This window comes from Acomys russatus, chromosome 22, assembly GCF_903995435.1.
Source record: "Acomys russatus chromosome 22, mAcoRus1.1, whole genome shotgun sequence".
Classification (NCBI taxonomy): Eukaryota; Metazoa; Chordata; class Mammalia; order Rodentia; family Muridae; genus Acomys; species Acomys russatus.
Window position 1 is genome coordinate 17,857,088 of NC_067158.1, and position 24,897 is coordinate 17,881,984.

Here is a 24,897-nt window from a genome sequence, read left to right on the forward strand (position 1 = left end):
CAGAGATTGTTTTCACTGAGAGTATAGGGAGTCTTTTCCTTCTTATAGGAGGGAAAAAGGATGCTGTGATGACTAATTTTGACCTCCAACATAATGCAAACCTAGGGTCACCTGGGAAGAAGGAACTTCAGTTGAGGACTCATCACCATCAGTCAGCCTATGGCACGTTTCTGCGGGCCAGACGACTGTGGCCAGTGCCATGCCTCGGCTAGGTAGACCTGAGCTGTGTAACAAAAGTAGCTGAACTTGACCCTGGATCAAACCATTAAGCAGCATTTCCCTGTACTCTCTGCTTTTGTTCCTGCCACCAGATTCTTGACCTGTCTCTGCCCTGGCTTCCTTTGCTGATGGAATGTAACTTTAAGCGAAATAAGCTCTTTTCTTCTCTGGATTGATTTTGATCTGTGTTGTATCTCAAAAATTGAAAGAAAACTAGAATAGATTCTACCTGGAAGACAGTTGAGACATGGCATACACCTACCATGTAATCCAGCCATTCTGCATCTAGGGATTTGCCCAACACAGGTGGAACAGATCTATATTATATATAGACCATTGATCTAAGGAGTTTTATTTGTCATACTCTCAAAATGGAAAGAATCCAACAAGTAAATGAAAAAAAAACCCATAATAGTTAATATTATGTTACTTCTATGGATTAAACCTAACATACTTTCTGGCCAAATTTATAACACACTGCTAACTTTAGTTTCTGAGATAACACATAGCTGGAGATAGCAGTCTTCCATGTTAAAAATAATGGCTTTACTCAGTATTAGCCCAACCATATCACCCTCAAATGTAAGACCCTGATGAACCTCATCAACTTGTGTGGAGTGGTGTGGTGTGGTGTGGTGGTCTGCGTGTGTGTGTGTGTGTGTGTGTGTGTGTGTGTGTGTGTGTGTGTGTGTGAGATTTAGTTCTGACTCCCCATCGTGTTTCCTGGAAGTCCTTGATCTGTGATAAAGGAAGAACTGATACTGTTGATAAATATTAAGTTTAATCTACATCTAAGGAAAAAAATCTGTTTATTGACGAAGGTCAAAGGAGGCTCTTAACCAAGCCCAGGCATGCCTCCTCTATGGTCCTGCATGAGCTCAGAGTTTCCATCCCTTATCTCAGGTGGCACCAAGCACATGGTTTCTTTGATATTTCATGTATATTTTGCTCAGCATTTATCATGATATGCTTTCCATGCTATGTGCTGAGGACAGATACACTTGGGATTAGGTTCAAGTAAATTTTTTTAGTGGCTCTAGGTGCAGCATTCCCACACATAAAGTAAACAGTTTCTCTGAATTAGATATGAAAGCAACAACAAACAAAGGGAGAAAGAAATTAACACTATATAGGAATTAACACTCTTTAGCAATTTGGTGAGTGAATGGGACACCTACTGGTTTACATGACATGCTGAGAATTTTGTATGAATTTAAAGGAGAAAGGAGAACCAGTTCTATGTAAAATTATCTTAACTAGGGGTTCTCAAACTGCCTAGTGCCGAGACTCTTTAGCATGCTCCTGTTGTAGTAACCTCCAACCATAAAATTATTTTGTTGCTACTTCATAATTGTGATTTTGCTACTATTATGAACCGTAATGTAAATATCCGATATGCAGGATATCTTTTATGTGATCACAACCCACAGGTAGAGAACTGCCTATCTTAAAAAAAAAACAAAAACAACAACAACAACAACAAAAAAAACCCCAAAAAAACAAAAAGACAACCAACGAACCAACCAAGCAAACAAAACAAAACGAACAAACAACTTAGTGCTACCTCACCTTACTGATCTGTCTTGTTAGGGCTCCATCTTTAAGCTGGCCCAGCATTCTATACGTCATGGTTTCGTCCCTCTGCTAAGGCACATATGTATTTGATCACACACTGGAAATATTGTATCAAATGTATGTAATGTACCATTTGACGTACATGGACATAATGCATCGAAATTATGCCCTACAAATTTGTAGAAATGTTTGTTGTCTTGGTCAACCTAAATATAAAATAAAATGAAATAATTAGAAAACAATACCATAATTTTGAAAACAGGAGAACTTAAGATTTCATAAATTATTGTTAGACATGTGGAAATTTAACTATATTTTCTTAGAATAGAACCTGGAATGAAACATATTTACCTACTAAAACTGGTATTTACTGAGAAAGGAAATGAAGTGAACAGAGCAGGCGTGATGGGGTGAGTCAATGCAGTTATTCCATCCTTACCTGCTGTGCATGTGCTGAGATTTCACTGATTACAGTTATGCCATCTAATGAAACAAGCGGTAAGTAATCTCTTTCTCTTGAGACCTACGACTTGCACTAACTTACGTTACGTTAAATTCTCAGCTGACTTCATGGTGAACTTTGGGAGCCATTCTTCTACACACCCATTCTCTCTCATTTTTCCCACCTGCAAGAGTGTGGCTCTGTGCTTTGTTCAAGAAATTGAATATGGCTGGAGGAAAACACACAGTACTGTAAGTGAACTCACTTAAACTCATGACCTCTCACCTTAAGGAAGCCCAGGAATTGTTACATTTCCCCAGTGGTGTCCCTGGCCCACCTTTCATGCCACCATTTGACATCCTTTGGAATTTCATGAGGCCTCCTGTCCTTTGCTTCATATCCCTGATTGCTTTGATGGTTAGCTATATATGTTGACACGACTAAGGCGTGCTTAGGTATAATAAGTATGTACACAGTCAATGCAGTCTAATGCTTTCTAAAATATTATTTTATTTTCATTGTATGTACCTTGGTGTTTTGTCTTCATGTACATCTATGTTCCTTGTGCATAGCTGGTGTCCTTGGAGACCAGAAGTTGGCTTTGATCCTCTGGAACTGGAGTTACAGACTATTGTGAGCTGCCTTGTATGTGCTAAGAACTAAACCCAGTTCTCAGTAAGGACAAATGCTCTCAACCACAGTGGCCTATCTCAATCCCCCCTTATCAATATATTTTTTCTTTCTTTTTTATATTTTATTAATTTATTCATATTACATCTCAATAGTTATCCCATCCCTTGTATCCTCCCATTCCTCCCTCCCTCCCATTTTCCCCTTACTCCCCTCCCCTATGACTGTGACTGAGGGGGATCTTCTCCCCCTGTATATGCTCATAGGGTATCAGGTATCTTCTTGGTAGCCTGCTATGCTTCCTCTGAGTGCCACCAGGTCTCCCCATCCAGGGGACATGGTCAAATATGGGGCACCAGAGTTCGTGTGAATGTCAGACCCCACTCTCCACTCAACTGCGGAGAATGTCCTGTCCATTGGCTAGATCTGGGTAGGCAAAATAGGATGGTTTAGAGGGTCCTAGAAACCTACAAGAAGAACATTATGATGGGCAGATCTGGGCCCAGGGGTCCTGCTCAAACTATGGGACCAGCCAAGGACAATACGTGCAGTAAACTTCAAACCCCTATCAATATAGTTTTGACCCCCAATGAGTTGAGTGCACAGATCTGGAACCTGAGGATGCAGAGACCTAAATGGACTAAGTGGGCATGTGTCTCTGTCTTGTCCTGTTCTAGTTCTCTGGAGATTCTGACTAATAGAGTTAGCAACCTTGCTGATTAGGTCATGAGGAGGCATGAGATGCTCCTAGCTTAGGATGGGGCTATGTACCCAAACTTCATACTATAAAGAGAAAATGCATTTATTATATCTGATGCCTTGCATCCTTGCTTGACAACAGCGCTACAGAGTTTTGGTTACTAATCCTCATGCTGAAGAAGTTGACTGGAGCTGTAGATCACTGCCTTACTCTGCACCTGGAGGGGACACAGACAAGCACATCACATGGCTGAAAAAGATCAGCATTCAGTCCTCAAGGATCCATCTGTGCTGAATGCATGCTGCTTTTACGCCATCATGGAGTCAAACCATTATAAGGCAATGACTATCCTATCTGTAATCAAAATATGATTGAATTCTCTTACTAACCTCTTATTAATTTGCCTATGTGCCTATAAGCCTGCATTTCACCTTGCTAATGGGCTCAAGATCCTAGCTCCTACTGCTAACCTCTCTCCAACCTAGGGCCTTGCTTCCCCAACCTTCACAACTCCCATAATGACCCTCTCCTGGATCACTCCTGTCACCAAGCCTACATTCTAGCATAGAGTTCATTCCACCTATTATCTGTCTGTCTGTCTGTCTGTCCGTCCGTTCGTCCGTCCGTCCGTCCGTCCATCCATCCATCCATCCATCCATCCATCCATCTATCTATCTATCTATCTATCTATCTATCTTACTTTGAAAATCAATTCATTCTCCTATATATTACATTCCAACCGCAGCTCTCCTTCCCGCCTCTCCTCCTATTCCCTCTCTCCATCTATTCCTCCTCCAGTTCCCTTTAGAAGGAGGCAGGCCTCCCTGGGATATCAACTAAATATGCCATATCAAGTTGCAATAAGATTAGGCCCCTCCCCTCGTATTAAGGCTGGATGAGGCAACCCAGTAGGAGGACAAGTGTCCCCGGAGCAGGCAAAAGTGTCAGAGACCACCCCCAACTCCTTCTGTTAGGAGTCCCACTGAAACAGCAAGCTATACAACCATAACTTATTTGTAGAGGGCCTAGGATAAACCCATGCATGCTTCCTGACTATTGGTTCAGCCTCAGTGAGCCCCAATAAGCCCAGGTTTGTTGATTCTATGGGTTTTTTTTTTTTTTTGTGGTGTCCTTGACCCCTCTGCCTCCTATAATCCTTCATCCTCCTGTTTATCAGGACTCCCTGAGCTCCACTTAATGTTTGGATGTGATTCTCTGCATCTGTTTCTATCAGTTGCTGTACGAAGCCTCTCTTGATGACCGTTGGGGTAGGCATCAAGCTATGAGTATAGCAGGATATCATTAGGCATCATTTCATTGGCTTTTGGGGGTAGGCACGTTTTCTTCTACCTTAGGTCTCTGGACCACTCAGCCTCAGGTTTCTGGTCCTCCAGGCAGTATCAGGGGTAAGCTCTCTCTCTCATGGAACCAGTCTCAAGCTGGACTAGTCATTGGTTGGTAACTTCCAAAATTTCTGTGTCACCTTTACCTTAGCACATCCTGGGGGCAGGACAAATTGTAGGTTGAAGGTTTTGAGTCTGCGTTGGCGTTCCAATCCTTCCACATAGTATGTACTCACTTATAAGTGAATAGGATATTAACTGGAAAGTAAAGGACGACCATGCTACAGACCAGAGAGGCTAAATAACAAGGAGGGCTCGGGGGTGGGGTGGGGTGGGAATGCATGGATCTCCCAGGAAAGAGGAAATAGAAGAGGTAGGTGGACTCAGGGTGGGTGGGGACAGGAACAGGAGGCATCATGTAGAGCAATGATGGAGGGAGAGAGTCCTAGGAGAGACAACTAGGATTGGCAATTTGGAGACAAAGTAGAAACCTAGTGCAATGGAAACTCCCAGGAATCTATTAGGATGACCCTAGCTATGACTCCTAGTAATGGGGGATACAGAGCCCGAACTGGCCATCTCATAAAACCAGGCAAAGTACATTTTAAATATTTACATCTGCTCATATCCCTCAATTTTCACTGCTGCCTTTTGAAATCAGTCCAAGAGCCCTGTCCATCTTTGCTGCTGTCAGAACCCACACATCTCCTCTCCAGGCCTCCTCTAACTCTGTTTCCCTGCTACAAAGTCTGCCTGTGGGCAAAGCTAATGACCAGTGCTTGGTCTTTTCCTCTCAGGTTACGCTCTTTAAATCTCACCTGCTTATGATCATATAAATACAGAAGACAGCTTCGAGAACAATAGGAAATGTAAACATTGCTTTAAAAACATGCAGAATTTGAAAAGAACTGGATTGAAATTTATGATTTTGTCAACATTAAAAATAAAATTCTAAGGGTCTGCAGAAATGGCTCAGAGGTTAAGAGCACTGGCTGCTCTTCCGGAGGACCCACGTTTAATTCCCAGGACCCACTTGCCAGCTTACAGTTGTCTGCTACTCCATCCAAGGGACCCAACACCCTCACACAGACACACATGCAGGCAAAACACCAACACACAGAAAGTAAAAATAAATTGACCAAAATATAGCATTTCAAAAATTTTCTAAATACTTTTAGACTTACTGGCAAGTCTCATGACAGTAGAGAAAGTTCATGAGTGCCCTCAGATGATGTCTTATATAACAACGGCATCTTTATCCAAGCCAGGAATCTGACATTGGTGTCAGGCTATTTGTTAAACTGCAACTTATCTTTAAAAGGTGCTAGTCTCTCTACTATTCTTTTTCTATCCCTAAATCTGCTCCAGGATTCCAGGCAGCATTTAGCTGTCACATCACGAGAGTCCTCTACAAACTGAGACAGCTCCTCAGTTCAACGTTGTCTGGTGTTTTCTGACTAATCCAAATATTTCTGTGAAAAAAAAAAAAAAAAAAAAAAGAAAGAAAGAAAAGAAAAGAAAAGGAAAAAAAAGCATATTAGTTGAGCAATTCTAATCTGAAAATCTGAAATCTAAAACTATTTTTTATTAATTCTTTCATATTACATCTCAATAGTTATCCCCTGTATATGCTCATAGGGTATCAAGTCTCTTCTTGGTAGCCTGCTATCCTTCCTCTGAGTGCCACCAGGCCTCCCCATTCAGGGGGCGTGGTCAAATATGGGGCACCAGAGTTCATGTGAAAGTCAGACCCCACTCTCCACTCAACTGTGGAGAATGTCCTGTTTAAGTAACAACATGACCTTGGAAGTTGCAAACTCCAAACCTTGAGTTTTTAAAAGTGATTTTATTTTGTGTATGTGATTGCACTATCTGCATGTACACCTGCACACCAGAAGAAGGCATTGGATGGTGTAGATGGTTGTGAGTCACCATCTAGTTTCTGGGAATTGAACTCAGGTCCTCTGGAAGAGCAACCAGTGCGCTTAACCTCTGAGCCATCTCTCCAGCTCCTGAAATTTCGTTTAACACACTAACTTATTTAAAATATTGTCTTGACTTACATTTGGATTGTGTAAATATAATTTAATATATGAAACAAAAATAAATTCTGCATTTAAGCATCCCTAAGCACCACATTATGTGTATGATAATAATACTCTCAAATTTTAAAAAATCTTCTAAAACACTTCTGGTTACAAACATTTTATGTAAGAGAAACGGTGTAAATTTATATAGGCTTGTTTTTAATATGGCTGACAATATACTAAGTGTTTTCAAAAATATATTAGCCAACTTAAAGTCCTCAATTGATAATTTTCCTTGTTTTATAAATGAAAACACTATCAAGTTAAGCTACTGTCCAGTTACTACAATCATGATTATTAATGATAAGTGTTGGGGCATAAGTCTCTGCTTTGTCCTTGTTACCTGTGTATATCTTTCCAATGACTCTGTCTGGTAAAATGGATGGCTGGGAATCCAAGAATTCAGCTTTGAATGGAAGAATGAAGTTTTTCTTTTACATATTTTTCCACATGTGTGTGGTGGTGGTGCTATTTTGCTCTCCAGTACAGAGTTTCACTATGCCACCCTGGCTGGCCTGACCTGGCTCTAAACTAGCTAGCTTGGTACCCCTATATGTGCCTTGTGAGTATTGGGAGTACAGTTGTGTACCAATACTGTCAGTCTATAACATTGAACACTCTTGAAAGAGGGGCCAAGACGCCTTTAAAGCCCTGGAAGTGAAGGCCTTCAAAATATCACTTGACAGATCTTATTCATCTGTAGGATTTGATGATAAAACAGAATTAAACTCCATGCTTCTTTTTCCTCCCTTTTTCCCTTTCAAGATTTCACACTCCACTCAAGACACATCCCAGAGGATCTCCAGGAATTAATCAGGTGAAGGCTGAAAACCAGCTATCAGAAAAGCAACAAATACTTTAAACAGATGAGAAAAGAAAGAGGTCATGTCCAGGGCAGTGTCATTAATAGAGAAGACACTGGGAAAAGCCTTCTCCCTTCTGTGCCACGTGCTCAGCAGAGAAGAGGCAGTACAGCATTTCAAAAACACTTCTGCAGCTGTGGTGCTTGACAGACCAAGACCCTCTGTGAACCACACTCCCAGGAGCCTCTGAGGAATTGTCTTAGGACTATGATGGTCTACCTCTGCAGAATAACAGCTGTTACAAGAACAAGCTATGCTCAAGGAAGGATCAGGTGTATAGCCTGGTGCTCTGGACAGCAGCTTAAAAAAATAAAATGACACTTCAACCCTACTACAAATTAATCCCTCTTAAACATTGCAAATAGGTTCACTGAAAGAGGAAAAATGATTTAAATAAGAGAATTCAACCAACTAATTCCTCATGTGCAAGTCCTGATGTAAAAAACACAAGTAATATGAAAAACAAAGACTACAGAATTCAACAACAGCAACAACAACAACAACAAACAATCACCCAAATCCCAACATAAAGTCTGTCTACGCAAATGACTTTGATGAAATTATGGGCAAATGATTTTAAAAAATGATTATAACATTTTCAAAGAAGTCAACAAGGACAAGAATGAACTCATGAATAAATTCTAAGGACAAGTAGCTAAATGAGGTAAGAAAGCCAACATAGAACACGTAAAAGGTATTCAATAAAGAGATGGAAGTACTGAAGAAAAAACAAGTAGAAATGATGGAATTGAGAAAATCAGTAAGTAAAACACAAAACTGAGTGGAAAGCCTCAACAATAGAATGGGGGTCATGGGGAAGATGGAATATCAGAGCTTCAAGAGAAAGTGGATGAATTGAAGGACTCATTCAAGGATAACAGACATGTCTATGACATGTAAAGAGTCATGGGATAGAAGGACAATTCCCATCAAAGGTATATAAGATAATTTCACTAAAACCATTACAATAAATTTCTAAAGTCTAGGAAAAGGCTGGTGCAGATATAAGAAGTATACAGAACACCAAATGGAATGAGAAAAAAAAATGCCACATGGCATATTGTAGTTGAAATTAAAGACACAGAACAATGAAAACACACATGGGAAACATGATTTCCTATATTTGTGGCTGATGCTGAACCACAATGGGACAAATAGGACTCTGGAAGGGATGGTTGTAGTTCATATTGACCTCGGCAAAAAATAGCTCTCACTATTCAGTTCAGCAAGTGTGGTGCAGCTACTAAGACACAAAAGCAAGGATGTAGGCAGGCAACACACCCCGAAAGCAAGAGACTCTCATGAGTTCACAGTGGGCGAAATCCCTTCATAGCTTCCTGGTACTTAAGGATTTATGAAGAGACTGGGCTGGGCAGGGCAGGTGGGCAATGTGTGAGGACTGAATAGTGGAAATGGGAACTCAAGGAGAGCTGTGAGCAAGGTGGTCCACTGCCGAAGGCCATGGATTAATTAATGCCATGGAAAATAAGCAACAAAACAAAAACAGTGAAAAAGGTAAACTTTTAAGGGCATGTAAAGTGTGTATGTCAATATGGCTTAAAAATAAGCCAGAAAGAAAGAGAAAATTCCAAGCATGAAAGATGTTAAAAGCTAATAGTAGGAATTGTGGCTTGTGAGCATATCTAAGAAATCTTTCAATTGGGGATGGAGAAGCCACAGATGTTCTGCTTTGCTCTGAGTTGGTATTTATTTATTTATTTATTTATTTATTTATTTATTTATTTATTTATTTTGTTTTTTTGAGACTGAGTTTCTCTGTGCACTGTGCCCCCTGTGAAAGCTTAGCAACCAAGCAAATGCATAAAGACATACATGCTCCTAAGAAAGGTTACATAGAGTGGAATTCCCTTTGATACTTGTCCATTGAAATACAATTTGCACATCTTAAAATTCACCCGTGTGTGTGTGTGTGTGTGTGTGTGTGTGTGTGTGTGCGCGCGCTTGTGCACATGTGCAAGGTGGTGTGCACTATCCAAGTTGATAAGCCCAAATTGCTTAGCAGAAAAACTATGACCTTGCATCTTCTGAAGAAGGAGCGATTTGGAACAATAGATTCCTAACAGAGGCTGTGAAAGCTCCCCTTCAGTGAAGAACTCTCTCTAGGGTGTCATTTGGTTCTGTTAAGTCAGTTCTCTGTGTTGCGTTGAGATGTGTAACTTAGAGACAGTCCTTAAAAGGAAAACAAGCAGTCATTAGCCAATTGGGCTAGTGTACACTGTAAATATTTCCTCAGTTCTGCAAAACAACCAAATAAAGCAGCTGTGGCCTCTCCTGCTCACCACTGAGCAGCAGTGCGCCATGCTGGAGTCTTTCTTCTGCGTTCACGATGAAACCAGATGGCACAAACTAGTGTAGTGCAAAATACCAGCTCTCTGGCCAGTGGGGTGAGAAGTGAGCTGCTGACAATCTCTAGTAGCCAGAGGGATGATGGATACCTTCTGATCACCTTCCTTATCCACAGCAATGGGCTCATAGCCCTGGTGACATGACCTGTCATCTGACTACACAGTGGCTACTCTTCCACCTTGAAAAGAAGGCTCTAGGTTGCTTTTTAACCATTTGGGAACTTTATGTTTCTCCTACATCCAATAAAAGAAAACAAATAAGCTGTGGGCAGCAATCCTAAGGAGTACTTCATAGGTGGAACCAACTGCTTCACAGAGCTCTTGTTTCCAGGCAGCTGCCCTGGCATCTGAGCAGCACTGATCATCTGCTGGCCTCAGTGACCTACATGTTGATTTCCATCTTCTTTGAAGTGACATGGTCAGTTTGGGGTGTCTTTCAGAAGAACTGGACTTATTTGAATGGAGCTAGGCTCCAACCAAGGGATTAACATACACAATGTGAAATCACCTAATATAACCAGAGGGCATGGTTCTCTTTCATCTACCTGAGGAGTGCAGGCTAGTCCTAAGCTTTATCTATGGTAGTTAGTCCTACAAAAAAAAAAAAAAAAAGGCATTGATGCACAGGAGACTGTTAAATGAAACTTCCAGAACTTGTGTTTCTCTCATTACATCTGCAAACACCAGGCCTTACTTTCCTCTCCATTCATTGCTTTGTGCACCTAGCGATTTGGAAAGATTCTGATATCCTCCAATAAAATGATGACAAATTCCCTGTTCAGCATAAATGCCACAAATCATCAGAGATGAACCTAAGAACTCACTTATTCCCTTAAGTGAATTAAAGTAGGTAACTCTTGGCAGAGGGGGTCAGAGGGCATTGCTGTAGGGTTTAAGCTGCTCTCTGAAAGAGCAGTCTGAAAACCGTTAGTTCTGAGTTTTGGAATCTAGTATAGACCTGTCAGCCACAGCCATTGATGGTATTTTGAAGTCATGACTGCAAGTCAACCGTGTTTATTTGGACATTTCTAATTCTTTTCAACTTACAAATTGTTCTTTGTTATGCCTTTAATATCTAATCTGTCCAATCAAATGCTAACAAACAACTTCAGACTAGAAATGGTTGTGATAAGTTGTCAAGAGTCCAGTGATACATTTACATAAGAGAGCTTGCATATACCACTAGATGAAATGTGATGTTAATATGAAAACATGAACACTGCCCAAGCATCTTAGCAACTTAACTATGCTAGTTTTTGCACATAAAGTTCTTTCACAGGTTTTGATGGAATGATATTCATTATCCTTTTGCATATTTCAGACACTGTCAAATTGGCGGGCTCACAAATGCTTAGAGTGACCCAAGCATTAAGAATGCTTATTTCGAGCCAGGCGTGGTGGCACACGCCTTTAATCCCAGCACTCGGGAGGCAGAGGCAGGTGTATCGCTGTGAGTTCGAGGCCAGCCTGGTCTACAAAGTGAGTCCAGGATGGCCAAGGCTACACAGAGAAATCCTGTCTCGAAAAACCAAAACCAAACAAACAAAAACAACAACAACAAAAAGAATGCTTATTTCACCAGACATGGTAGTGCATGCCTTTAATTACTACACTCTGACAGCAGAGGCAGATGGGTCTCCAAGTGCAAGGCTGGCCTGGTCTACAGAGTGAGTTTCAGGACAACTGGGTCTACACAGAGAAATCCTGTCTTAAAAAATGCTTATTTCTGTTGGGATTTGTTGTTATTTTAAGCCTATAAAAACTTGTGTGATTCTATATATACTGCATATGTGAATTTTTATAAAATTAACTTAAAATAGAACTTGAAAATATTAGATTCAGGCCTGTTTCAAATGTGGAATGTTAAGGAAATCTCCTTGTAGCCATGGTCTGTTAGCTATGTCAATATAAAAGAATGCTTTATTATAAATGTTCAAATTCCTCATTTCTTTCTAGTGCTAGGACTTGAACTCTGGGCTGTTTACATGCTAGGCAAATGCTCTACAACATTTACTACATCTTCACATTCTAAATTTGGCTTTTATTTTACGCCTGCATTTGTTAACAGGCACATTTCCAATTCTCTTCCCCTGGATTGAAGGAAACTGGAGCAGATAAGAGGATATGAGATCTCCAGCTTCTCTGGTCCAAGGCGTAGTAATTGAACTCCGTTTCACTCTCTCATGTATATACAGGAACATTTCCAAAGAAAAGAGGAATTGATTTGACTGGACCAATAGTAGTCATCAATTGGCCAACAGATTTACACTGATGAAATGTAAAAAGAGAAAAGTCTTCACAGCTCCCCACTTCCTTCAGCTGTGACTGCTGGCTATCAGACTATCAGCCATCAGCCTGTACATTGAAGGATTCAGTCCACTGCTCTCCAAGACAGCAATTCCTGAGAGGAGCTTCCCAGACTGTGAGCACAGGAGCACCTAGCATGCCTGGGTCTGATGTTCCCAGGACATACAATACAGCTGCTTGGGTTTCATGTTAGTGTGGTGATAGCCCCTTCCAAATAGGGAAGAGGATAGGCTGGCTGTGTGCTGTGAAGGCAGGCATTAGGTTTCAGTCTAGGAGGAAGAGCATAGGGGATCCCTGGTGTCAGGTTGGCCCTGGCATCTTTCCCTACCGGAAACTTCAGATACACAGGGTGATGCCGAAATTCCCGGTTTCATTAACCTATGTTTCTCTAGCGAAGAATGTTCTCCTATCTGAGATACAGGGTGGAGCATATTCCAAGCTCTTTTTTAAGTCTTTCTGTGTTTGTCTGGATTGCCATCCTTCCTGGCTGTATTAATCAAAGCAGAGTGTTACAGGAACCAATTGGACTAATATAATAGATTTGAAGTTAGAATCTCTGTGGCTTGTAATTATCAGTGATGGAAAGCTAGGCCATATTGCTTAAAACTTCTTAAGCGATTTTTAATCTATAAAAGAAGAATAATACTATTAGTGATAATTAAAAGCTTATATCATTGTTGTGTATTGACAAAACCCTTGCTCTTGCTCCATCCATAATTGCTGAACTTTGTTTGCAGTTTGCTAGCCTCTGACCATTGCTCACAGAGTGAAACATACTTAGGCCACTAGTCCTCAGGCAAAGCTGACCTAAGGGACCACTGTCTGACGAATGAATTATGTCATATATAGTTTAGCAGATAGCTAAGAGAGTCTCAACAGAAGACCGTCAGAATCCTGCAGGAAGAGATGGACCACATCTTCAGTTGTGCCTGTACACGTCCTTGCTTTGCTTTGTGGGGATATGTAAACTTTAGGCTTATTTCTCCTTGAAATCATACAATTTAGGTTAAAAGAACTCTTGGGAAGCCATCTTTTCTAATCTTCTCTATATGCTTAAGGTTTATAGATTCTACCATACAGTTGAATTGCTTTGCTAAAGATACAGAGCTCTTTTGTGTAAGAATAAAGACACAATTGTGAGCAGTGTGCATGGTATTGTTGTTTGAGGCGGTCCTAAGAACTTAGACAGCATACCCTGAGAGTCCAGCAGGCAATATCAATGCATAATTGATGGGCCTCAAAGCTTTCAGAAACTACAATAAAGGATGGACAGACCTGAGGTGTAAAACTCTGGATCTTGTATAATTAGTTTCTGTGTAGACTTTCCCACAGAAGCATGAGGCCCACAGAATGTAATTCCTATCACTTCTTAAGATTGCTGCGTCTCATCACAATTTACCAAGTGTGAGTCTTATTCCTATATTGTCCTCTTGTGTATTTGGTGAATAGTTTAAATACATTGATATCACACTCATATACACATGAAAATTCCTCCCTTGAAGGCCAGGGACCATTAATATCCCAAATTTCGATGATTTGGCAAAGCTGAAGATTCATAATATGTCAGAGTCCTTCACAGGCACCATCCTATAACTTTGTCAGAACCATGCCACTGAATTCTAATGTAGTCTTCTTTGTATTCCAAGGAAGAGCCAAGGGTCGCACGAAACTCTCTCCTTTCTTTCATTCTCTTACAGGCAACATTAACTCATTCTGCTGTCTGTTGCCCTGAGCCTCGGTGGCCCACTCAGGCAGACGCTGCCAGGCTGTGAAGTTCGCATGAAAAATGAATCATAACCACACACAAAAAATTGTGCGTAGAGGTGGCTGGTCAGTCTGACGGCACAGGTCTTGGAGTTTACATAACTGGGCACTGCCTCCCTGCTCATGTCAGTAACGCTGGCATTCTTTAGATGATGGCATGGGTGTGGCACTGGTATTTTATGATTTGACTGCGGCAGCCTGAGAAAACAGGCTCAAGTGTTTGTTTGTTTAGTTGGTTAGTTACTTATGACTTGTAACAGTCCATGAAGACAAGTTTCTCAGTCTATTGTATGACAGTGTCCTTGGGCAAAATGCCATTTCTCTAAGTAGCAGCATATGGAAAAGTCTAATTTGGATCCCTGCTACCTGCGCTATGTTAAGTGGCTCTTTTCTACAATAGATTGAAACTGGCAGGTCCTGAGCTCGCTCTCCAGTTTCTACACTTTCCCTGCAAGGCAGGTTTCACTGGGTTGGAGAAGTTTGACAAAGGCAGCTTTTATTATCTTCTATGGGAGTTTCAGGTTACTGTTGTTTCTTTGGGGACTCCTGAATCTTTGGCCCCAATCCAGAATTTCCTAATTGAATTCATACCAAGTTTAGACTGCTTCCCAAATGTATCAGATTTATACAAATTGAAACTGGTTGTAGTGGAGCAACAAATTGGAGCCTCGGCTCCACTTCAAAATATAAACTCACTGAAGGACTATGTATGTCATGAAACAGAGAGAACACACGGATAAAGTATCATTTTGCTGTTTCACCTACTGGTTTAAACTAATATTTTAATCTCCAAGTACTTGTCCGTTGTGTTATGTAATTGGATCAATAGTGCTTTATTAACTCTGCTTATTAATCACCAGTGTATTTATTGAGCGTCTACTATTTTCCAGAAAATGTGTCTGAACTGAGGGTATGCCGCATAATTTTAAATGGTTTCTTTGAGGGAAGGGCATCTAGTCTTTATGAATCTTTTATGATTCTTCTCTTTGGGGTCTGATATTCTGTGTTCAAAGAAAACAGGCCTTATTTGTGTTACAACATTTTAGTTTTCTTTGCAAATTCCTTTCAGTATCCAATTAAATTCTTTGACTTCTGATGTTTGTTACATGCCAGGTTTACTGCCAAGGCTCTGTTATTGTAGATGTACAGTTCCCTAATCTTCCAAGGAATATGCTTCTATGTTATTGTACTGAAAGATAGGATAGAGAGCAGAGGGTATTTCTAAGATGCCAGGTATCTCTTCCCCTGTGTGTGGCTTCTTGTGACCATGGGCCTCGACTGTGGAGTTGCATGGCTAGTTGTTTTTCCTGCACATTCCATTGCATGAAAATGTTTTGCTTTCTTTGTCAAACCTAGTAACAATTCACGTATGAGTTGCCCAAACTTTTGCTAATAAATGTAAAGATTCTATGTCCATTCTAGTGCCTGTGCCTGTGTGGAATTGTGTAACTGCTCTCCTTAGTGTCTTATCCAGAAAGTGGATTTTTGGATCATGGGGAAGGCACCTGCTTAGCTTTAGATGCTTCTGATGGGTTCCCCAGGTGGACATGCCAGCCTAATGTCCCTCCAGGGGGCTGTGAACCGGTTCTTACTTCTGTTGAAGCATAATAGAAATACAGGGAAAAGTCAGAGGACACAATAAGGGAAATGAGCCATTGCCTTGGAACCTGCTATAAATCTCTTGCTGGCTGAGATTCAAGAGTTTCCAATACAATTAACAACAATAAAATCCCCTGTGGAAATTGCCTGCACAGACACAATATTCATTCCACTTTAATATATATTTAAAATAAGAATATTAAAACATCAGTGAACTATATCTATAGTCAAGGCATATGATTTGGCTTCTCTGTAGGGTAAAAATACCCTTTTACTATTTTGATCTATGTTTCTATTTTATCAGCCTATAATAAACTTGTGCAATGCACCTCACAAACCACATTCTTATCTCTTTTATTGAACTGTATTTTATTAAGCATCTTTCTCAACATTCACACTTATATCCACATTGGAACTGTTTTCTTAATAAAAGTCAGCTTTGCTTTATACTGGCTTGTCCCGATGCCCTTCTTTTGTGTGGTGTTAGTTAAGAAGCCCAGCTTCATTTGAGTCAGTCTTTGAAGAAAGTTACTCAGATTGTATGGGTGGCAACACTAAGCAGAGTTCCCTATTAGCACAGATACCAACATTTGGGATTGTCAGTCTTTCCTATTGCAACGATAATGACATGTGTGAGCACCACAACTAAAACAGAGCACAGTCTAATTTCCCCATGCAGCCTTGTGGATTCATTTAATGCAAATCATTGTCCTTGAGCAAATAGATTAAGAATAAGACCTTGAACTGAGATAATAGTAAGGCAACTGTGAGAGGGCATATGCAAAGGTCTATGAACTCTATCACAGACAAAGGTTATACTCACTAGAACTATATCCTTTGTCAACTGCATACGCAAATCTTTGTTCCCTCCTGTTGTTGACGTACTTCTTCAGCAGGCAATGTCTTGATAGCAGTGGGTTTGCTGTGTGTATCCTTGTCTACTTTAAGCCCTAGCATGTTGGTCATTTATTCTCTCTCTCTCTGTCTCTCTCTCTCTCTGTCTGTCTCTCTCTCTCTCTCTCTCTCTCTCTCTCTCTCTCTCTCTCTCTCTCTCTCTCTCTCTCTCTCTCTCTCTCTCTCTCTCTCTCTCTCGTGTGTGTGTATGTGTGTGTGTGTGTGTGTGTGTGTTTGTAAAAAAGAAATGGTGGAAGTTTTTGATTGTGGAGTTGATTATAAAGAAGCATTTTTACACACGTCGCTTCTCTGGTAATTGATTTTGACTAAGCTTTCCATTTCTAATGGAGACAGTTCTAATGAAATATATTTTTCTTAAGAAGTTCAAGCTTTATCTACTTGATTTTATCTGCATGACTTTTACATTTTTCCCTTTATTTTATTTTAAATGTTTGTGTATGTGTAGTGTGTGATCACAGGGGTTCACCTGTGGAAGCAAGAGGCCAACTTCAGACATCGTTCCTTTGGGAAAATAGACATTACTTTTTTAGCTAGGGTCTCTCCTTGACCTGGAGCTCACTTTAGGCGAGCTGACTGGTGATTCCTAGGGATCCACCTGTTTTGCCAAGCCAGTGCTAAGATTACAAGTGAATGCCTCTGAGACCAGCTTTTCTTTTTTTCATGGCTTCTGGGGATCAAATTTAGGTCCCCAACTTGGATAGCAAGTACTAGACTGAGTTGCCTCTTCAACTTTCCTTCATTTGTTTGAACACGAAACAAATATGTGTGACAGGGCCAAGGGACTTCAGCTTAAATTCTCAATGCCATCCATCTATCTTTGGCATTGAGTATTTCATGCTCTGCTCACAGAGGTATGGTAGTACAGGAAGCAGGCTTTTCCACCTTCCCACACTAATACTGCACTTAGCCTTTGTTGGTATTTGAGTCACTGGATCTTGAAACATGGCGATCCAAGGCCTCAGCCTCCCCCCCCCCCCCCCGCATATCCATTTTATATACAAACTATGAAAGAATGCAGCTTTTGCTTTTTACATTTTATGTTTTGGATGATAACTGTTAAATGAGCTGAAGTAAATCCTGAAATGAAACCGAAGCATTTGTCTAATTCTGCAAGATTGCATATGTGTCAACAGCAGAAACACCAGTACTAGGGATGGAGCTCAATGACACAGTATGTCCCTACCACAGATGGGTTCCTGAAGGGCATACAATGTAACGTAAGTACAGTGACCTTTCCTCACCCATGGTTTTACTTTCTGTGGTTTCTGCAAGCTACAGTCCCCTCCAGTCTGAAAATATTATTTGTAACATTATATAAATAATAAATTCATAGGTTTAAATTACTTTCTTCTGGCATATCACTATACCATTTGTTTTATTATTGTTGTCATAAATCTCTCACTGTGCCAAATTTATAAATTAAGCCTTTTAATGGATACATATGCACAATGAGCTCTTCATACTTGCAAGTTCTGTATTCACAGATTCAGCCAATCATGGATAGAAAATATTTGACAAAAATCTTATCCATACTAAACATATACAGACATATCCTCCCAGTATTCTCTAAGAATGAGATTAACAGCTACTTACACCTTGTCTTTAGTGTTGTAAGCAATCTCCAGATGATTTAGAGTATATAGCATGATATGGGTGGCTTATATGTCAATATTATGCGGTTTTATGAAAGAGATTTAAACCTCTTCTTTTGACTTCGGTAATTGCAGGGCACCCTGGCTGGTGGAGCTAGTGGTCCTCAGAAACCAAGGGAAACAAGAGCTTGTGGCGATCTTAGGAAATCTGAGGTCTCAAACGTTCATTGTAAACAAAGAAAGGAGCCCATACTCCATGTATAGAGTATCCCTGCCTGTGGGATGCTGGAAGTTTCCACCTGGCAAAAGAGCATCTTGGGAAAAGCTGCATCAAGCTGTAGGATTTGCATTGGGATGGGCATGGAGGAATTTGTGGGAAGCAGGAATAAAGCCAAGGACCAGATCAAGGTCAACTGTCCAGAATACAAGGGAAACGTCTGTCTCTGAGTTTCAGGGAAAAGCAAACCAATGTAAATTATTTGTTTTCACACTCTCTCTGGGACCTTTGAAGCGTTCAAGAACATAAGGTTTAGTTTGCCAGTTAGTCTTTGATTTTTGTATACTTTATTACTCTCTGAGCTCAGGTCTTGTGTGTTAGAAGGAATGCACAGTGCTCTCTTGCTTGGATTTCATCTTGCACATGCAGATGACATCCCCCTCAGGTCATTAACACAAGGGTTGGAGGTGTCTATCTGGGTGTAAGACTGCCTTGCCCTTTCCATCCACTGAAAAAATAAACACAGGTGCTGGTGTCTGGAGGCCCCTGCTGCATGGTAATCATTACAGAGACACATGAGCAGGGCCCAGCCTGCAGCCACCTAAGGCTGCAGGACTATGTCTTAGGAACACAGGGGCCTGACTACACGCCGTCCCCATCTCAGAAAAGCACTCATGGCCCAGGATCCTGCATAAGTCAGAGTCTTCTCTTTGTTCACGAACAATCAGTCATAATGTGATTGTGAGATTTCCTCATTTATTTTTCATTTTCTCATTTGTGTTTAATTTGTAATGTTATATATTAGGTGTGCTTGTTCATTCCTTCCATGTGTCCTCTGAGTTGATAAGTCTGGGGAAATTTGTTTCCTCTTATCTGATCTATATGTCCTTTGTAACAAACTAGAACAGGGTGCGGGGAGGGGGGGTACCAAAAAGTATCAGGGACCTTCACCATACTGTAGCCCTACTCGGTTTTTTTCTCAGAGATAGAAAGATCATGCTTGACCAAGTTCTCATAGGATTCACAGATAGGCACTTAATTGTTGTAAAAACAATAGGATATAGCTACGTACCTATCATTTGAGCAAACACAGTATGTAAATGGTGGCTCAGACTCAAATAAAGAACAACTTTTCCACTCATTCTAAACACGTCAGATTTCTAATCTCCCTACTTGCTTGGCCTTGTGTGAATGTTCCTAATGGCAAATGCTGACGCCATTAGGTTCAGCCTGTCATGTATGTCCTTCTCAGCAGGGGCCCTGATGTTTTAGCCTTATAGTCTCTATTCTTTTATTGTCTTTTTTGACTAGTAAGCAGGGGAAAGTTAATTTGTTTCCTTTTAGTGATTAACAATGGCAACTATTTCACCATTGCAGTGTCTACTGGCATCAAATTGTATTTAAATTATTTTATTTTACATACAAGTAAGTCAGAAATGGTAAATTTGTCTGGGCCTCCTTTCTACAATTCACCTGTGTTTTATGCAAATACCTATTCTTAAAGCCCACCTGGAGTTCTCTGGGACTTGTTTCAAGGTTGGACTCTCTGCTGGAAGCCTGCCTTGTAGGCAATGCCACACCTAACCCTCTTGCAAGTGGCTCAAGGTAGTCCTTGGTGTGACCTTTGACTACCTCTGCCTATGTACATGCCCCCACTTCATGCTCTCACCCTCTTTTTAAGATAAGCATCCTAAAGTAGTCCCAGCACTGGGGAAGCTGATGCAGGAACTTGAGAATCTGGGACCAGTCTGCTTACCTATGGGACACAGTAGAGACCTTCCATCCTTCCATTCCATGGCTTTATATCTCTCTATCCTACTCTGAATATTCTTCTTTTCCAACAAGTTGTTTCTTCTAGTTACCTTATTAGAGAGATCTGTTACCAGAAGTTTTAAAATTTGCATGTCCGAATACTTTGTCCTTACTTTATTTTCCCTCATTTTTTAAATACTTGATATATCATTAATGCATTATTATTAATGTTATGGGCTGATTGTGCTCCCTGGCATTACTATACCTAAGTCCCGATCCATAGTGTCTCAATATGTTGTTTTTGATCAGGTGTGTAGAAAAGGGAGTCAGCTAAGTTAAGTTGGTCATAATGGTATTGCTATGGTCTAAATGCCAGTGTCCCTCTAAAATTCATATGTGGAAACACACTACCCAGTGGGATAGGCTTTGGAGGCAAGCTCTCATGAATGCAGTTAATGCTTTTACAAAGGGACCCTAGCATGTGTGGATACAGCCATCTGTGAACCAGGAAATGAATCCTTGTCCAGTGCTGGTTCTGGTGACGTCTAGATCCCCAATTCCCCAGACACTAGAGTTGTAACAAATGCCTATTGTTCATACATTATCTGATCTACACAGTTTTAAAAATAGCAGCCCAAACATTCCAGGAAAGGCATGCTTGAGGAGTTAGTGCACAGGCACTGTGGATCAACTCTCAATATCTCCCATATCCCTGGGATTAAAGTCAAGGAATGATGCAAAGGCACTAACCACTACTTAGCTGGACATCCCTTTATCTAGCATAGCGATGGCCTTCTGATGAAGACTGTCTACTAGATGATTACAACCTCCGTGATGGGCCCTGTCTGGCTTCTAACACTTGTTCTACCCCCTTAGTGTGCAAGTGTTTACAAAGTTAAACATTCCTGCAAACCAATTATGTTAGCAGAAGTGGCAAATACAGGAGATGCTTTCCAGGCATGCCTGTTCTATGTCTGTCTGTCTTGGTATTCTGAAAAATAACTCTACAGTCTTCTTAGGCAAATACACAACATGCCCTTGGACTTTATCTCAACCAGACATATGTATGTCCTTTTTCTCACGAGACCACAGAACATTCTTAAGTTGTTTGCATTTAGTTTTCTCCTTCCCACAAATGTCTTGGCATCCAGTCTCCTTGAAAGGAAAGAATTCTTGTTTGGTCTTATAAGGGGTCCTGGAGATTTTGGCAGCTAATCAGTAAACTCATATTGTTTTACAGTTTGGATATGAAGCGTTCCCCCTGATGTCTTATGTTTGCAAGGCCTGTTCCCTGATACAAGCAGTGTTCAGAGTGATGAGTTCATGAGGGCTCTGACTTGCTGAATGAATTAATCCCTTGATGGATTCTTAATGTGGCATTATGGGTGCCTAATTGGAGGAAGTAAGTCACTGAAAGTGTGCCCTGGAAAAGTGTACCTTATCCCATTCCTTACCCTCTTTTTCTCTGGCTTGGCCTCCTGTTATGATGGTCTCACTATGGATGCAGAAACATGGAACCAGTTGGCCATTGAATAAAAGTTCTGAAACTTAGTGTGGTGAATTGAATAGGTTTGGCCCCTGTAGACTTATGAGTTTGAATGCTTGGCCCATTGGGTGTGGCACTATCAGAAGGTGTGGCCTAGTCGGAGGAAGTGTGTCACTGGGAGGGTGGACTTTGAGGTCTCATATATATGCTCATGCTATGCCCAGTATGCCACACAGTCTCCCTCTGCTGCCTGTGGATCAAGATATAGCACCTTCAGCTCCTCCAGCACCATGTCTGCCTGCACGCTGCCTGCTTCCCGCCATGAAGATAACAGAATAAACCTCTGAAACTGTAAGCCAACTCCAAGTTAAACGGTTTCCTTTATAAAAGTTTGCTGTGGTCATGGTGTCTCTTCACAGCAATAAAACCCTAACTAAGCCATGGGGAAGCCTTCCTGTCTTAAGTTGAGCCAAACAAATGCCCCTTCTCTTAAGTAGCTTTACTTTGGTGTTTATCACAGTGACAAAAGTTTAAGTAACAACATATCACCTGTGTCTTTGGCAATAGAGAATGATTCCGCAATTTCCTGGTACTTATGTTTCCTAAGTGAGGGCCGCCCCTTCCAAACCTATTTCTGAGGTCTGCATCAAAATTAAAAAAGAAAATAAAGCAATTAAACAACCTTTTTGGGAAATAGTAATTCTTTTTTTTTTTTTTTTTGAAAGAACTGAACAGGATTTATTGAAATCATTTAATTTTAAATGAAGTTTTAATTGAAGTTTAATTTTAAGAATAGCTGATTCTATCCCCTGATTGGATGCTACAAAGAGATATCTAGTGAAGTTTGATGCAAACTTTTCCCACCCTGTCCCGATGATTCCAAATGAGATATTTTTTTTTTTCTCTCTAAACAAACGCCTTCATTTCTGGGTCTTTGATAGAGAACATGAGGAGACTGACAAATATTTTATGACATTTTCAAAACTTAGTGGAAAGATACTTTCTAAACTTATTATTTTGTGGGAAATAGTAATTCCTTACCAACACAACATCACATTTTATTGACAGATTGGCTAGGCATTAGCTACTGTGACACACCCTGGAATTCTGTTCACTAAGCCAGGGCCGGTAGGAAGTCATTTTGACTCTTATCCTTGTAAGAGAAGCCTTACAATCTGTTGGAGTCCTGCTCTAGATGTCCTTCCATCTACTGGAACACACTCTCTTATAGTAATGGCGCTGTACCTGGGGCCTTTGGACAAGTGAAGCTGGAAAAGACACCTTATGTGACAGCAGAGCTATGAGTTGGGTTGGAGGGCTCAGATACGTGGTGTATGGACAGCGATTACTTTCTTATAGCATTTTAGTATGATGTCTCCTTATCTATTTGAGGACTGGGCTGTTCTTCCCTTGGACTCCAATACCTGAGCTGTGAATCTCTCATTGTGTACTTTTTTAAACCTTAGTGGCAATTCTCATTTTACACATACCAGTCTGGTTTCAGACAGGAGATGAAGGTTTTTTGTTTTTTTTTTTAATCAAATGAGATGATGAAGCACGATGACGTTATTGTGTGTGCGTGCATTTTAGTCAGGTCTTCTTTCCCAGCAGAAGTGTGCGGAGATTGGGTAAACATGCCTACAGTGATGCAAATGCACACCAAAAACGTCAGGCTGCCCCGAGGAAGCAATGCAGACTTATGTTGGCACAATTTCCAACTTACAATACTTAATTTTATCCATATATACATATTAGTTGGTGATGGAGGCTTCAGAATATCCATTCATCTGCCTATTAGGCACCAAATGCACTCAAAATATTAAATGGGGCATGTCCACTGGGCACTTCCAAAGCCTCTAACATAGTTTTTACTGTGTTTATTATTTGATGAGAACACCCCTGCTCAGCCCCGAGATACAGCAAGAACTTTTCTAACTAGTTGTAACAACTTATTCATTGCAGATGGTTGGGGAGTACAGTTCGGTTGCTGGGAATTGAACTCAGGACCTCTGGAAGAACAGCCAGTGCTCTTGACTTCAGAACCCTTTCTCCAGCCCAACAACTTATTCATAATTCTGGTACCTTTAATAGTCTCATTCTTTTACTGATATTGACCACCGTCCAGTTCTGATGAATGAGCCGTGGGTGCTCCTCTAAGACATTTACTTTGGGGACAGTACTGCTTGGATATGAGTTATGAGGATTAAGCAGATGTAACAATATAATGCATTTATGATGCCCTATGGTACCTGCTCGGTAATTAAGACTTCCTGACTGCCATTGTCAAGAGATCACTTCTGTACCATCACTGCTATGATATTATCTCCTGCACCAGTAGAGTGATTACTGTTACACCATAATTACTACGACCACTAGCAACTCTACCACCATCATCATCACCACCACCATCATCATGACACTTTCACCAATGCCTTCTCTGTTGTAGCTTGCCTCCTAAAAATCATGTATTGGAGGCTTGATATATAGGTGTTTTGGTGCGGGGACTATAAAGTGGTTGGTCATAGCAAGAGATCCTTAGGTTGATTACGGATATGCTATCGGAAGGGATACCGTGGCCCCAGACTCTCTTTGGTTTCTTGTTTTGCAGCTCCCCCTTATATTCACCAAGAAGGGCCTTAGCAGATCCATGCAGTTACCAGTTACATGTTCTTGATCCTCCAAAGCTATAAGCCAAAGACATTTCTTTTCTTTTCTTTATAAGGTTATCCGGACTGACGTAGTGTACTACTGTAATCCCAATAAGCATTTCCACTGCTACCACAACCACCTCTTCCTCACTATAAGTATTGTCCGTCACTACCATCAGCACCACAGCCAGCTCTTTCCTTTATAAACATTCATATGTGGTTTTGCTTTCTTGTGCCTCATCTGATCCTACTGGGTCCCTGTGGTCTAGATGGGCCTCAGTGGCTTGCCCTGTCCACAGGTGTGTGGGGTGGGGTGGGGTAGAGGTTGAGGATTGGAATAAGGAAGTCCTCTCTGAAGCTCCAGGGTGGTCCCTGGGAAAACAGAGACTGCA